The 15158-nt window shown below is 42.4% G+C and overlaps 1 protein-coding gene across 12 annotated transcripts in view; it reads right to left on the bottom strand.

The window, feature by feature from the left end:
• Nucleotides 1–15158, bottom strand: part of LOC116044463 (microtubule-associated protein 2-like) — a 58575-nt gene that overhangs the window by 31016 nt on the left and 12401 nt on the right. For 10 of the 12 annotated variants that reach the window (XM_035998600.1, XM_031291662.2, XM_035998602.1 and 7 more), the window contains exon 2: nucleotides 6221–6286. The exons of 1 other annotated variant lie outside the window; for it this stretch is intronic. The gene's annotated coding sequence lies outside the window, so the exon portion shown is untranslated. Of the gene's footprint in view, nucleotides 1–6220; nucleotides 6287–6439; nucleotides 6475–15158 lie in introns of those variants that run through there. One more of the 12 variants, XM_035998597.1, reaches the window with a different exon arrangement.

Here is a 15158-nt window from a genome sequence, read left to right on the forward strand (position 1 = left end):
CCTGAAAACAAGTGTCTTCTTTTTGATCAGTTACCAAATTACTTATGTATTGCACTAGTAACTGCAACTACCCTCTACTTTCCACAGCCTGTCTGAACATAAAGTATCTGAAGCGTGTCTTATCTAATATCCAAACTCATGAATTACAGCTTTTACAGAAAGAAAAGCTGATATTTTTACATTTTGAAAATCTTATCAGTCGCACAAGATGATCATCAACCTCCGGTCTCGTGGGTCGATGTGTAATGGATGGCCACCAACAGTGAGCATGTGAACAAATAAGCAATTTCTCTTGAGTCTCTGGAAAGGAAGAAAACAGCATTTTTTGGGCATTTGTCTTGACCTGCATGTTCTTCCCAGGAGGAGGGAGGTCAACATGTCAAACAGAAGACAAAGAGAGAAGAGATGGAGGAAGGGAAGAGTCAAAAATAGAGGAAGGAGGTCAGAGGCTGACCTAATCCACAGATTTGACTTCATCATCAGAGACGAGGCAAACAGGAAATGAATTCAAATGAGCCAACAGAAGAGATAAAGGGGATCATCATCACAGGAAGATTTGTTGCATTATGTCACCTGAAGGCTTAGTTGCTACTTCAAGAACTACTCCTACCTCCTACAGCAAGATGTAAAACCCACACACGGATTTCAATTAAATAATAAAAATAACAAATGTGTTTTAAAAGGAAACAAGTCTCACATTCTGTACGCAGAATATGAACTGCTGCCATCCAGTAGGAGGTTTAGAGTCCCTCGCTGCAGACTTAACGGTTTCAGAAACTCATTTATCCCAGTGCCTAATGCCTATTAAGCTCCTAAATAGCCGCAAGTAAAAGGCAGAACAGGCCTGCATGCCGATGGAGATTTGTAATTGTTGTACCTGTGATCTCTCTTTTTTTAATTTATTTCATTTATTTTGAGTAATGTTTAACTAATGCATTGCATGACACCATGTTGGGTTTTATACACCATCAGTATGTACAGTATCTGTTGTTTGTACTTGCTGTCTGTATTTAAATAAAGTTAATCTTGAATCTTGAAGTGCCAGAAAATGACATAATGTATGCTAATAATGTGGCTGTTAAAGCTGCTGTGGTTTGTCCTTGCTGTCTCCTTTGAGGTCTCCGCTTCTTCTCCTTTTAACTTGGCCGTCCCCCCACTTCCTCATCTATAATTCACAAAGACAGCCTCCTTCTCCCCAAAGACCAACATGCACTCACACTCCCTTGGGTCAATGCACGCCTCCATAAAACAGACACACAAACGCATTCAAATACATCAAAGCCACAAGGAGTTGCCGTCAAGGTAGTAGTAGAGTAATTGCATCCATGATTTACTTTGCCTTTCCTTATCGCAACTCTGCACGTAGACCTGAACTCCTTTATTTAGCAGGGGCCTCTGCATACTCTGCAATCTAACAGGTGTAAAGAGACAGAGGGGAGGCTGATTTCCACACCTCCACACACTCGGTACTGAGTACAGAGTGGCCTGAGTGGCTAATGAGCCAAACTCTGCCGGGAAAGAGGCTCATTAACTAATCCAAAGGAAAGAATAGAGAAGAGATGAGCATGACTGCAGCACCAGTTTGAAGAGGGAGTGGAGCAGGGCATTGTGAGCACTGGAGCAGTACGCCCTGCAGTGCCCTGCTACACCCTGTTATGCTCCGCTACACCCTGCCATGCCCTGCAGTGCCCTGCTACACCCTGCTATGCTCCGCTACGCCCTGCAGCGCCCTGCTACACCATGAACTACTACAACTACTATTTCTAGTCATAGTTCCATTATCTTTATTGTGACTATAATTGCCACTGTTCATCACACCCTCAACCAGAACCGTCAGACAAACGCCTACCAAGAGCCTCGGTCTGTCCGAGGTTTCTCTCTAAAAATAAGTTTTCCTCACCACTCGAGGTTTCTTCATAAAAGGGAGTTTTTCCTCGCCACTGTCGTACTAAACGCTTGCTTTTGGGGGAATTACTGGAATTGTTGGGTCTTTGTAAATTATAGAGTGTGGTCTAGACCTACTCCAACTGTAAAGTGTCTTGAGATAACTCCTGTTATGATTTGATACTATAAATAAAATTGAATTGGAGCAGCAGAACCCTTTCTCTATTTTCCCTGTAACTAGTACAAAATTACAGTTATTTTCAGGAAATGATTAGAATAATGTATCATTGCCGCATGTTAGACAGATGGAAATGATCTTATATAAACTTGCATAAGATATCACTTATCATCTGGCCTTAACACATCTGGTGCTGAGCAATAACATGACATATGTTAGATTATGCTACTTGCAGTATCCACACCTTATTGGACAAAAAAAAAAACAGTGGAGAAGACCTTTGATCCACATATTAACACGTCTCATACTGTATATGCAAAAACCAAACGCTCTGTGCCTGTCGCATCCAGTATTCTACAAGTTCAAACACATGCCAGCAGCACTTTTCCTCACTGCGTTACGTAAACCAGGCAGAACCAGGTGCAGGTCTTTGTGCCTCCGAGGCAACAGCTGCACTTAAGAGTGAAAACAGGTGGGAGAACTGGTCTATAGTCATATATATAGGTAGGTTTCTTAGTGGCCAAAAAGCATCACACACACATTCATCAATCAACATGATGCGACAAGGCGGTCCAAAATGGGGCCTGCGGGCTGCAGGCTGTGATTTTAAACTTTCACCATCAAGAATGTGAAGATGCTGAAAATGTGTGTTACATTTTTAGAAACCCCTATGTTAGGGTCTGGTGGTCTGTTGATCTCAGATGTGGACTGAGCTGAGTCGGACTGCTGTAAATGCCTCAGGTTTTGTAGTTGTATATGTATGGCGCATTCTTTTATCATTATTAATTCTTCTCCTGACATAGCAAACACCAAAAGTGGTGCTTTGCTGATTTACTGAAATGATGCCCACTTCTTCATGGCGGTTGGAATCACAGGGTACCTCACAATACAATACCATGCACGATACATGGCTCACGATACTGATAATATTACGATACAGCAATTCTGTGATAACCAATATATTGCTAGACAATCCTATAATGATACATCATAATATCGGTCTAACTTGAATACATAACGCCCATGAATAGTTTAAGTGCAGGTTTTCTCCCTTTATTCACTGCAAGTCCAAACTGTTAGGAAACAGCACAAGTCTGCAGCACAGTTTTATTGTAAATTAAAATTACAGAACTATAGAGCAACTATGGGTTCAGACTTTGGATTTAAACGTGGCTGGGGCATGTAAACTGCTGTCCATCATCACCATGGATGTACCAAGAGAACGTTGACAACCTCTTCGGCGAGTTAACTTATGTTCAAGTTTCCCTCATTCATGTGTTGAGCGCTACCTCGAGGAGCCATGAAGTAGCGATGCTGGGAGCAGGGAAATCTATTTGGAGCGCCTCATTATTAACAATTATAAAAAAAAAATTGATATTTGGCGTCAGCGTATATCATGCATTCCTCAACAGCGTTACATTTAAGCTCGGCTTCAATAACGCCCAAAATAAAATGCTGTCTTTTTTATTCAGCATCTGTCTGTATGGCTCTCCTCATCTTTGACAGTGACATCAAGCTACATAACCATCAAGTGTCACTCGTCAACAGAAACTTAAGGGCATTCTGTCAAAGTCGAGGGTGGTTTTGACTCGACCGCAATGTCCCTTTCTCTTTGTTTGCCTCTGAAAATAACATACAGTACATATTCATCTTTGATGGGGATCAAATGCCCAAAACACTGCAGCACGAGAGGTTGATGTTGAAAGATGCCTGTTGCAATTACTGGACGACTAAAACATCTCATATGGCAGCTTGATAATCAACCAGCTGGTTAGGTTAAGAGATTTGAAAGAAAAAAATCTCAACTCAAAGTCCACTTCATTGCACAGTCATTGCTCAGTATTTACACTACAAGATACCAAGAGCAAACTTCTTGCGCTGATGCACACCATGAGATGTGGTTGTAAGCACCAAAAAAATCCAAGTGGACCCAGTTTTAGCATCAACGCATATATTTATCATAGGAATCAATGTATTCTAAAACAGGGTAAGCATGTAGGGTATATACAATCTCTCTCAGAAATACAAAACATACAGCGATTTTTATTGCATTTTAATACATGTGGTATACTTTCAGGGGGGTAGATTTAAAAAAAAAAAAAAAAAACGGTGTTCAAAACCTAAGCTAAAGAGGTCTAAATATCCTAAATTGTGGCCAATCTCCCAAAAAACTGGATTCTACAATCCTCATAATGCAACGTGATAACATTTGTGCATTGCAGGATTGAACTACAAAGTTCTAGTTTGAGATGTGTTTCTAACTGGCAGTCAGAGAAGCAGGCGTCACATCTCTGTGACGCCTACATTAAGCTCCATTACATCTCAAATGCATTGCTGACAAACAGCAGTTGGAACCAAGGGCAACGCTGACTCCAAAACAATGTCTCTGTCTCCCACTGGCTTTGCCCAACAGTTTGTTAACCAACCGCAACAGCGGCCTCCCTTCCATGCGGCGACCTCGGGCAAATAAGGGATGCAGGAAAAATGGGAAAAGGGAGGATGATGATGATTGGGGGGACAGGACTTCATTTGTGACCCCAAAAAGGAGGACAGAGAGAGGGCGCGTTTACCCCATCGTCCTCCCCTCCTACACCATGCCGTGTCATCCGAAGTTGGTTACCAGGAAACGACAGCTCGCCTCAGAGCTGCCAAGCAACCATGCGGGCAGACAGAGATAGATAAAGAGAGGGGAAGTGTGTGTGTGTGTGTGTGTGTGTGTGTGTGTGTGTGTGTGTGTGTGTGTGTGTGGGGGGGGGGCACGTCACTGTGGATAGGATAGACACCCTGGTGACTTCTGGCACACAGTCATAGATAGAACAGGGACTGACCCAGAGTGTGCCACTGCAGCAATGACTCCCTTAAAATATAAAATGCCCAGTCACTACAAAAAACTTAAAAGGGAAAGAGTGTGAGAGAAAGAGAAAAAAAAAAACAGGGGGGGGGAGTGGGAGAGATATGAGAGATCAAAACAGATAAAGGCAGGGACATGCAGAGGGAGGAATAAACAGAGTGGGAGGGAAGAAGAAAAGAAAAAGGTATAAGAAAAAAGGCAAAGGCCGAGTCAGAGTTTACTCCATCACCACCTGCTCACATCGAAACTAGGGCTGCACCATATGAGGAAAATATCTAAATGCGATTATTTTGACTGATATTGCCATTGCGATATGATTCACGATATTGGAGGGAACGATCGTTTTTGTATCATTATTCTCCTTTTCAATGAAATATATATTTTTTAAATGATTATAGTGTGATTTCTGTGAGGCTCTGGTACCAAAGAAAGATTTTTTTTCTTTAGTCTGTAGGATACGATTTGTAGGCCGGGATGTCTCTGCAGCACCACGATACCTTAATTCAGAATGGTTTGACACATATTTTGCCTTTAACAAATATTGCGCCTCCCCCTGCGATTTGTATATTGCACTAGTCCATATAAAATTGGGATTAATTGCGCAGCCCAAATCAAAACCGCCCGTCGGCCCGAAAACACCTCCCGAACGAGCCATCAGCAAACTTGTGACAGCCGGCTCTGTCGACGCATACAGGCAGAGTAATGTGTCCTGCGGTCTCGCTCAGCTTGGTGTCACTCCCACGGAGAAACCACCAACAATCTGTTGGCTATGAGTCGCTAACCGCCAAAGGCCACATGCCATCACAGCCTCAGCCTCTAAATAGATCACAATCGCCTATTATTTCTAAATGTTTTTTTTTTTTTTCCAAATAGATCAGGATTTTATATCTCTTGGTAAACATTTGCTTTTACATACACACACATGCACACAAAGCAGCAGCAGCACACTCAGGGCGAACTGTCCTACTGGCTGAATAATCAGCGATGTCTAGACTGGGTACGTCACGAAGACTATGGGTCACCAAAACACAGAAACAGCCCCTGGCTTATCACAACATCAGCTCTTTCAATCGGTTGTTTGAATATTTCCGCAGCAAATATCCTGAATAATTAGAGTTTCTGCAAACAAAGGGGAGATGATACGCAGGGAGACATTGATTAGAGATAATAGGCATGCTCGGGGGAGAAGAAGACACTGAAGGATAGTCAAATGTATTCTTTATCGCTGCTGCTTTGGTGATTTCTCAAGCAATAAAGCAACCGCATCAAAAAGATTCCACCGCAAAAGGACAAATAGAACGTCTTACCTGGTGAGGTAGGGCAGCTTTTTGTCTGCAAAGAGGGCTCAAGGGGAGGGGGCAAGGCAGCGGCTTCTGCAGAGAGAGGAGGAAAAAGACAAGAAAAACAAAAGATGAGAGATAGAAAAAGAAGCAAACGGGAGTCATAGGTGCAGCGCCACACTGACAGAGACGGCTGATGCTTTTTCGCCGGCGAGCAGAGCCGGCAAGCACACTACTGCAACTCACACATGCATGCTGTCTCATGTAGGTCTCCCCCTCCCTGACTTCCCCTTCACCAGCACACACTCTGCAACCAAACCAGTGTCTCCATAGCATAGGGGAGGGGTGGATAAGGGGGGGATGGGCACAATAAATGTGTGTGTGTGTGTGTGTGTGTGTGTGTGTGTGTGTGTGTGTGTGTGTGTGTGTGTGTGTGTGTGTGTGTGTGTTTGTGTGCATGTGTCAGTCACATTAATTCATGTTTGAAAGAGATATGAAGCTCATCCACCCCTGAGGGAATTGAGTTCCAAGATAAATCTTTATCCAAGAAATGTTCTAGCATCATATTTCATTCTCCTCTCAGTGTATATCCCATCCGTAAAATTTTGCTCAAAGACTTTCACATGATGAATGCGTGAAACATCTAAACATGACAGCGAGTGCAGCATGAGTGTATAAAAAGGAGGGGTGCAGGACTTGCCCCGTGCTGAATAATTGCTCTGTCCTGGTGCTCATTTGCAAGCATGGCCGACAGCAGCAGCAGCACTGACACAAAGGCAGAGAGGGGGAACCAGGGGGAAAAGAGGGTCTGAGTGAGAGACGAGGGGAAAGCGAAAGAGAGACTGCAGAGGCCAGACAAGCAGTGCAAAAGCATACAACTCAGTAGCACTGAGCGCTGACTGCTGAAAGCCTAATTCCTTGCTCATTACTCCAACCACAAACCACATGAAATGAAATATATTTCAAGTCCAGGGGCTCACAATGGTCCCAGTCTTCAGCTATCAATCACCCACAGTAGGCCTACTAGAGATGTCAAAGTTGTGAATACATAACAGAAATGATGAGCTAGAGAGTAGATGAATCAATGAAACGAATGAGTGCAAATTAGGACAACTAAAAATATAGATGAGTTCAAACAAATGTGTGAATTAAAGGATAGGTTTTTTTTTAAGTGGGAAATCAAGTGGGTACCTTCCAAAGTTATAGTCTTTAAAGCTAAATCCCCTCTTTGAGTTTCGATGGACAGAGTTTCCTTGCTGAGCTGCAGAAACGGGATACTTTCAGGTTTGTTAGCAGGTTTTTTAGCAGGACGCAATACCAGAAATAAACCTGCACCCGATAGCCAGGATGAAGACACCCACTCCACTTGGCTAGCGTCATATTAGCTTTGGCTTAACTTTGGAGGACTGTGGAGTTCGTTCCACATCTTTAATAACAGAGTTGGTGGACAGTACCACAACATTTGCTTTGGCTCTGATCATTAAAGTTAATACCAGGACCAGAATCACCAATATCTATACCCATATTGATTGCTATTATTAAAAATACATGTGTTATGATTCATGAGGGGGAAGGCATCATTAATAGGTTTAGGGTTACTTTTTCTATTACATTGTCTATACTAGCTAAATATTTTCCATACTTTAAGTTAGTTTATGTAATAACCATTGTTATATTAACAATGGATCACTAACTGCTTGACAGTATTAGCGTCCTTTGGCTCATTGTTGTAGTTTTCCATGTTGAACAACTGTTTTGGTTCACTCTTACCACTCTATAGTGGTACTGAAGCAAGTGTTGATACTCAAAACAATAGACTTCTGAATCTCTCCTTTAAGAAGGAAATAAATGACCCCACTAAAGCAAACCAGTATGACCAGACTGATGTCAAGAGAAACTCCCTCACATGATCGCCAAACCTCACAGAGACCACTGAGGTTGAGGTGAGGCTGAATCATAAAGGATACATCCTCATACGCTTCCCAAAACCACTTCAGAAATTAGAGGAAGAGAGGGAATCATCATCCCACATCACATCCTCCCTCAGTCCCATCATTAGCTTGTCTTGTTTGGTGGGGGGGCGAGGACATCAGAGCAAGACTGTAATCAACCTGTCAGCGTCAGGGACTGGATCAGGTTAAAAAAAAAAAAAAACTTTAAAATGGCAGCAGAAAAATAACCCTGCCATCAAATTGAATTAGGAGATCATTTTCAATTTTCACATTTGGTTCGGAGCCTATGACGAACCAAGAGGCATGGCGTTGCTGTTGGGAGTTTTGGGGGAAAGGAAAAAGAGATGGGAGATAAGAAGAAAGGACAATAAAGGGAAGGCTGGGTGGCATGGGCGGGAGAGAGTGGGAATCCAAGCGCAGAGAGGCGCAGACAGTCCTGTCAACGCCAGCCGCCTTTAGGGAGGCCAGCACTGATTACAGAGCAAGGCCTGGACCGGAGCTGCAGAGCCAGCTAGCACAGTTACTAACATCTAATCTCCCCTCAGCCTCTGCAGACGCTAGTAGAGCTAACGCCAATCTTCCACTACCAACTGTCAACAAACACAGCGGCAGGCTGGACTCACCGTCACCAGATTCCACATTTTGTTTTCCCTGTGTTTGAGCAGGACATACTGTATGGACAGTTAAACATCAGACACCCACTTGTTAAAGAGTTCACTGTATTTAAACATGTTAAGAACAGTGAAACCACCTTAAGATGGAACAATGGCACCGTTTTAAGATTTTACAGTTTTGGAACAGTAAGAGAGACCAAAAAAATGCCAACATTTTTCACACGAGTCAAATTTGTTCATTCCCGTGTCAGATTTGATCACTTTCTTCAATCAAATATGTACATATGGTTATCACAGAATTTATTCTCAAGGGTCACAATAAAACATGATGTCTAATCCCAAATTAAAAGGCAGGTCAATCATATTGAAATTGGGGATGCAGGCTGATCGCGGTAGCCGGTTGCTGCTTGATTCCCAAGCAGTGACAACTCACTATGATCAGGATTAGCCGAATGGATCATCGTGGGCTTGTGCATAATCTGCCTGGACCCCTTCATCCAGATTTGGATGGGAGATTCATTTCTGATTAAAAAAGTCTGGAGCACTCCTCTTTGTTATGTTATGTGAGAGAAACAATCAATTTTGTATCCCTAAACCCACCAAATCAACCACAACTACAAGAATGAGTCCAATACGAAGCCTGTGTAATATGGTTTGTAATGCACCTTTATCATTTTTCTTCTGCAGTGTGAATGACAACAGATTAAGCATCATCAGCTTCTTCTGAAAAACAAACAGGTGCTGAATTTGTTTGGCCTATGAATTTCAGACTTGCTGATGTATCATCATATTCAAAAAAGCTGTCTCCTAAACTGTCATCTCATCGGACCCCTCTAAAAGCATGACTCATGCGTTTCTTTTCTTTTTTAATGCAGCAACTTTAGCACAAGCTGGGTTTCACTGAGCGGGCACATTTATTGCAGGTGCTTGAGAACACAACGGCGGGGGCTTCAATGGTTCTGCATCCTCAAACGCAAGTGTCATCAAAGCTGTAGTCTCGCATTGCCAGACCTATCTCTGTCTGGCTAGTCCACACAACATTCCTGGATAGGAGAAAAACGTGCTCTGGTTTATTGGCATTTCTTTAAACCAATCACCTTCCTCTTGGGCGGCGCAAAGCACCGGACGCAGCCACGGTGCCTCTGCAAAATAGCCTCGGGAAGGAACTTTTTTTTTGGTGGAACGTGCGCGTAGGGAGGCGAACTCTGGAATTAAAATGGCTGTCGAGTGTGTGATTAGAACTTTACTCAAAATAAAGATAAATATAATTTGATTGTCAGTTCTAGCTCGGGGGATGTTTCACGAATCAAGCGGAGTTTAGAATGCCAACACAAAGAAAGCAGAAGGTGAGGGACATCCGGCCGAAAATGAGGGACATCCAGCGGAACCTCCGGCAGCACCGGAACTATGACGTAATTAAAACGTTGTCAATATAGACTTATCAAAGCTGTAATTCCAGCTCTGTTTCAGTATGCCACCATATAACTTGAACTGCTGTGGTTTTTTATGAGAGAGCGGGGAGCAGTTAATATGAATACAGATATTGATTAAGGTTTAGGGTTAGTGCTTTGGGAGAGTTGTAACAAAAGAGCATGTAGCATCAGAGCAAATCTTTTACAGCATTTATAGAATTTCTAGGATGGTCTCATCAACAATTTCAATACTGATGTTGATTCATTTTGGCTGTTTGTTGGAAAAAAATGAGTTGAAGGAACCTCTTTGGGAATCTTTCACTTTTTTCTGACATTTTAAAGGTTAAACAATTAACTAGCAGAATAAATTACATACTGAAGTGCTAATGAACTTCCATAAAGTTTTGTAACTTGGTGACAGATTAAAAAAACAATTGTAATAATCGATGCAGCAGAGGCCAAAATATCCAATCTTTCAGTCCGTAGCATGGGTCAAAACGCCAATAAACACTGGATCCTACACTTCCCACAATGCAACTCAAGGCAACTTACATAAGACACTGCCTGTCTGGTAAACACCCACGTCTTTCTAACTCCACGTCGCCGGTTTGTAACAGGTTCTCTCAATAAATTTGAAATCTGAAGCCCAAATTCAAGATAACCCTGATGACATCACTATCACCGGGGTTATTTTTCTCAGACTTGACAAAGCTCCTACAGAGCAACAGAAGATGTTGTAAATGTTGTTTAAGAAATGAAGGTCTACTCAAAAAGTTCTCCTCAGTTTGTTTCCTGGAAAAAAAGAAATATCATAAATACTCATGTATTCATGCTTTTTCCTCCTGAGTACAACAGTATATAAATAACTACAAGCCTTACAGCCAGCTCCATGTTAATACTTTCACCCAGACATAGACTTAGTAATCACTCTAACTGGCAAACGCATGTTAATGACTAAGGATTGGGTCACCACTGCAGCATCAGCAGGATCACAATCTCTTTCCAGCACAAATATCCAATTCCCACAACTGCTCTTTATGGCTTGAAATTGTAGAAAATACAGTGGCATCTGCTTGTTTTGTTGTTTTCTTTAAACAAATCGTAAATTAGATTTAAGACCATGGGAAATCTAATTACCCAAATCCGTGCTGATCCGTCTGTCTGTTCAAAGGTCGACAGCCACTCGTGTGTCTCAGGCTCAGTCAGCAATCATATAATATTCATATAATTTCATCAGGTTATTTATGATTATTAGATTAAGTAGCTTCCTTTGATATGAGATCAATTTGGAGCTCACTTGTTTCGCATTTCGTTATTTTCCCAGAGCTTTCAATTCACTCAATAACAAAAACTATTCAAAGATGCATGACGCTGTCAAACTGCTGTTGTTTGATCAAAAGCTGGTTGGGGACTCTGATGTCAGAGGTCATAGGTGAGTCTGTTCAGAGTAGCTAGACAGAAGCTGATCCTCTCCATCCCCCGAAAGCCCTCTGCATATAGACACTACAGCATGACTCACACCAAAGCCAAAGTCCTACACCTTGTTCAAGCCCTGGGCACATCCAACAACCTGCTGATCATGTCAGTCTGTCGCCGGCTCAGACTGTTTAGTTCAGTACAAAACTAGGCCTATATAAGCACTGTTTATACGGTCAACCACTTAACTGCATCAGAATTAGCCAGCATGATGGTTTCTGTGGCTCTCTGAGTCTTTCCGTAAACTTTAAACCTGGACGCAGCCTACCGTATATTACAGTTAGTTATACGACAATGGTGTTTTCAGAGCTTCAATGCTTAAAGCTACTGATTTTGCCAGTGACACTGTTGAGTCAGTAGACTCAGCCTGAGGAAGAGTAGTTCACAAACTACTGATCACCTTTAATCCCATGAAGAAATTAAGAAAGCAGTTGCTTTCAACTTAAAATATAGTGTCCTGTTAAAGGGGTCTTTGAGGACTTTGAACCTCCACCTGCTCATTCAGTTATTCCCAAAGTGCACAGGCCAAATGTTTAAACGGTAAAAAGACAAATCTGTCCAGCACGTTGTTCATTGCTTCTGTCAAACTTCCGCCTAGGCCAACTTCCAAAATGTCAAGATTACTCTCCAGAAAGAGGGTGACAAAGTTAGATTTAAAGTCACACGCTCAACTCCATTCACATTTTCAGAAAAAAATAAGCAGTTTACTCTCTAATATTGACATAATTACCCAACAACCACCAGCCACTCGTCATTATTCAGCGAGTGTGACTGTATCAAGGCTTGTGAAAAGCACTTCAGTGCATTAAAACCTTAGTGGTTTGTTAAGTGCAGCTTTCCTTGTTTGCAACCGCCAAGAACAAATAGCAGGCTGCTCATTTGCCCAAAGTGAGCATCACGCCATCTCAATCACCATTCATAACATAACTCAAACACACAACACAACCAATAACATACAGTATGCACATGGGAATGTCTTTTACAGCCGGACCACCACTGGATAAAATACTGGATGGATGGAAGGTCATCCTTCTTCTCTACCACCCAGAAAGATGGCCTCTCAGTAGTGCATAGTGTCTCATCACTTACATGTGTACAATGTGGAGGCGTACACACACACACACACACACACACACACACACACTCTCTCCCACACTGACAGGCTAAAGATATATGTGTGTGTGTGTGTGTGTGTGTGTGTGTGTGTGTGTGTGTGTGTGTGTGTGTGTGTGTGTGCGCTACTCTTGGACAGGCATTCCTCTCTGATATAAGCAGAACAAAGGACATTCCTAAAATGTGAAATATTCCCAAAAGAGGCCTGTTTAAAATGTTGTGATTTGAGCAGAAAGAAATAGACAGGAAGTGGAGAGACTGCGCGTGCATGTGTGTGTGTGTGTGTGTGTGTGTGTGTGTGTGTGTGTGTGTGTGTGTGTGTGTGTGTGTGTGTGTGTGTGTGTGTGTGTGTGTGTGTTTTACAGCAGAAGAAAGGGGGAGGCGGGCGTAGGGGACTGATGCCACGACTGTGGGGGAATTCAGGGGTGAGTACGCAGTCAACTGTTTTTATGGACTTAAGTAAATTTGCGCCTGTCTGAGGGCGTGTGTATCATGGCGTATATATCAACTGGTTGTGTGTGTATGTGTGTGAACGATCCAGCTCTCGTGTGCCTGGCTTTACACTAACCACAGGGTGTAGCCGTGGGCTTTGAAGTCGTCCATACACCCTGGGCTGAACTCAAACACAGGCTACTGTACAGTACAAGATCCCATATTACTCCATGGAAAAATCACTACATGTTTTCTACTCACAGGGAACACAGCCCTCTCTATTGCCCTTGTAAAAACTTCACTGGGCAGAAAAAGCAGAAAAACAGCACAGAAGGGCACAGCGTAGGGCTGCAGCTAACAAGTATTTACAGTTTTCTATTAATAGATTCAACATTTAGTGTATACGATGTGGGGAAATAGTCTGACCAGCACACCTAAACCCAAAGTTATTTAAGTCACATTATGGAATTAGCAAATGTTTGACACACAATTCATTATCAAAATTAGGAATTGTCATAATTGTAGAACTGAGGGTTTTCAAAGTATGATACACACTATAGTTCCCATAATTAGTTGGTGGACGCAAACAGAAATTGTAATGTTCGATGGCACTATTAATAGTACGCTAAATTATCTATTAGCTGTTCATGTTTGAAAGAAAACTTAAAAACGTGATGATTCTAAGGCAAGTTCTGGGCTTATAAGTAGCATATTTTTTGTATGATTTCCAAGCAAATATTTGACGTTAATCGCTGCAATAAAACTGTAATTGCTAAACTATACCGCCCCACCCTGTTGAAGAACTTTGGCCTCAGGTGCTCATTCTCTAATTTAGAAGCTGTCTTGCTCTTATGTTTGGATTGTATGATGTGTACTGTATGTACCTGCAGGGTGTCTGAATGCAGCCAAGAAATAATTCATCAAGTAGAAGAGGGAGTCCAAAGGTCAGAGATGTTGCGCTCACGCCTACAGAGTGCACAGAAACAGCAAGCCAAATTAAAGTGAGAATAAAACGATGGATCCAAAGTCTTAAAATAGTAAAATCTCATTTTGGCTTTCCCTTGGTGTTTGAGTTGAGCTAGAGAGTCTTTCATAATAGCATTTTTTTCAGTGCATCTTTGAAAGGGCAGGTGACCAGCAAGGAAAGGTAAACGGCTGTAATTTGTAGCAGGGATGCACCCTTTTCTAAGCCATTTCCTGTTGATAGGAGTTCTGAGCCTCGGTGTCCACATGCCATCTGCTCTAAATTAGCACCTACACAGGGAGTCAGATGCTGGGGTTTAGAGTCATGAAGCTCCAGCAGGAGGACAGCTAGAGATTACTAAAAAACAACCATAGCAGCAGGTGAATAAGATGAGCTCTGTCATTAAGATGGACATTTAAAAAAGCAAAATACTAAATCTTTTCCAGTTCTGGCTTTATGTGAGGAAGAATACGCAAAAAGAATACTTTTCTTTCAGGACTCAATACAGATGACACAAGAGCGATAGCAAGGCTTTTGGTTATTTAGGCTAGGCTACATGATATTTCAGTCCAGATGTTGGATTGTTTCTCCAGAGAAAAGTGTGAGAAGCAGCCGATAAGCCCTGTCGAGTTGCCGTGGTGTTCAGGCTTGGATGAGAGAGGACACACGTGTCACTGAGACGGAGTGAAGAGCGGAAGTTTCTGGAAGTCATCAGAGACGGGGAGGGAGGGGGGTGGGTCAGCTGCACAAGACTTTTACTGCAGTGGAGGAGGATGTCACTCACAACTCGCATGCACACACGGCCACACACTTAGTGATATCCATTACACATAGAATGCATTCAAATATAGTAAATTAACACACATACAAAATACTACTTGGCGAAACACACAACATGCAAAAAGACGTCAGCAAGGACCACATCCTGGGCTGGCAGGTCACTGGCCCGGCATGCAAACACGCAGCCCGATGCTGCCAAGTGTAAACACCAATAAATTACAA

This window comes from Sander lucioperca, chromosome 24, assembly GCF_008315115.2.
Source record: "Sander lucioperca isolate FBNREF2018 chromosome 24, SLUC_FBN_1.2, whole genome shotgun sequence".
NCBI lineage: Eukaryota > Metazoa > Chordata > Actinopteri > Perciformes > Percidae > Sander > Sander lucioperca.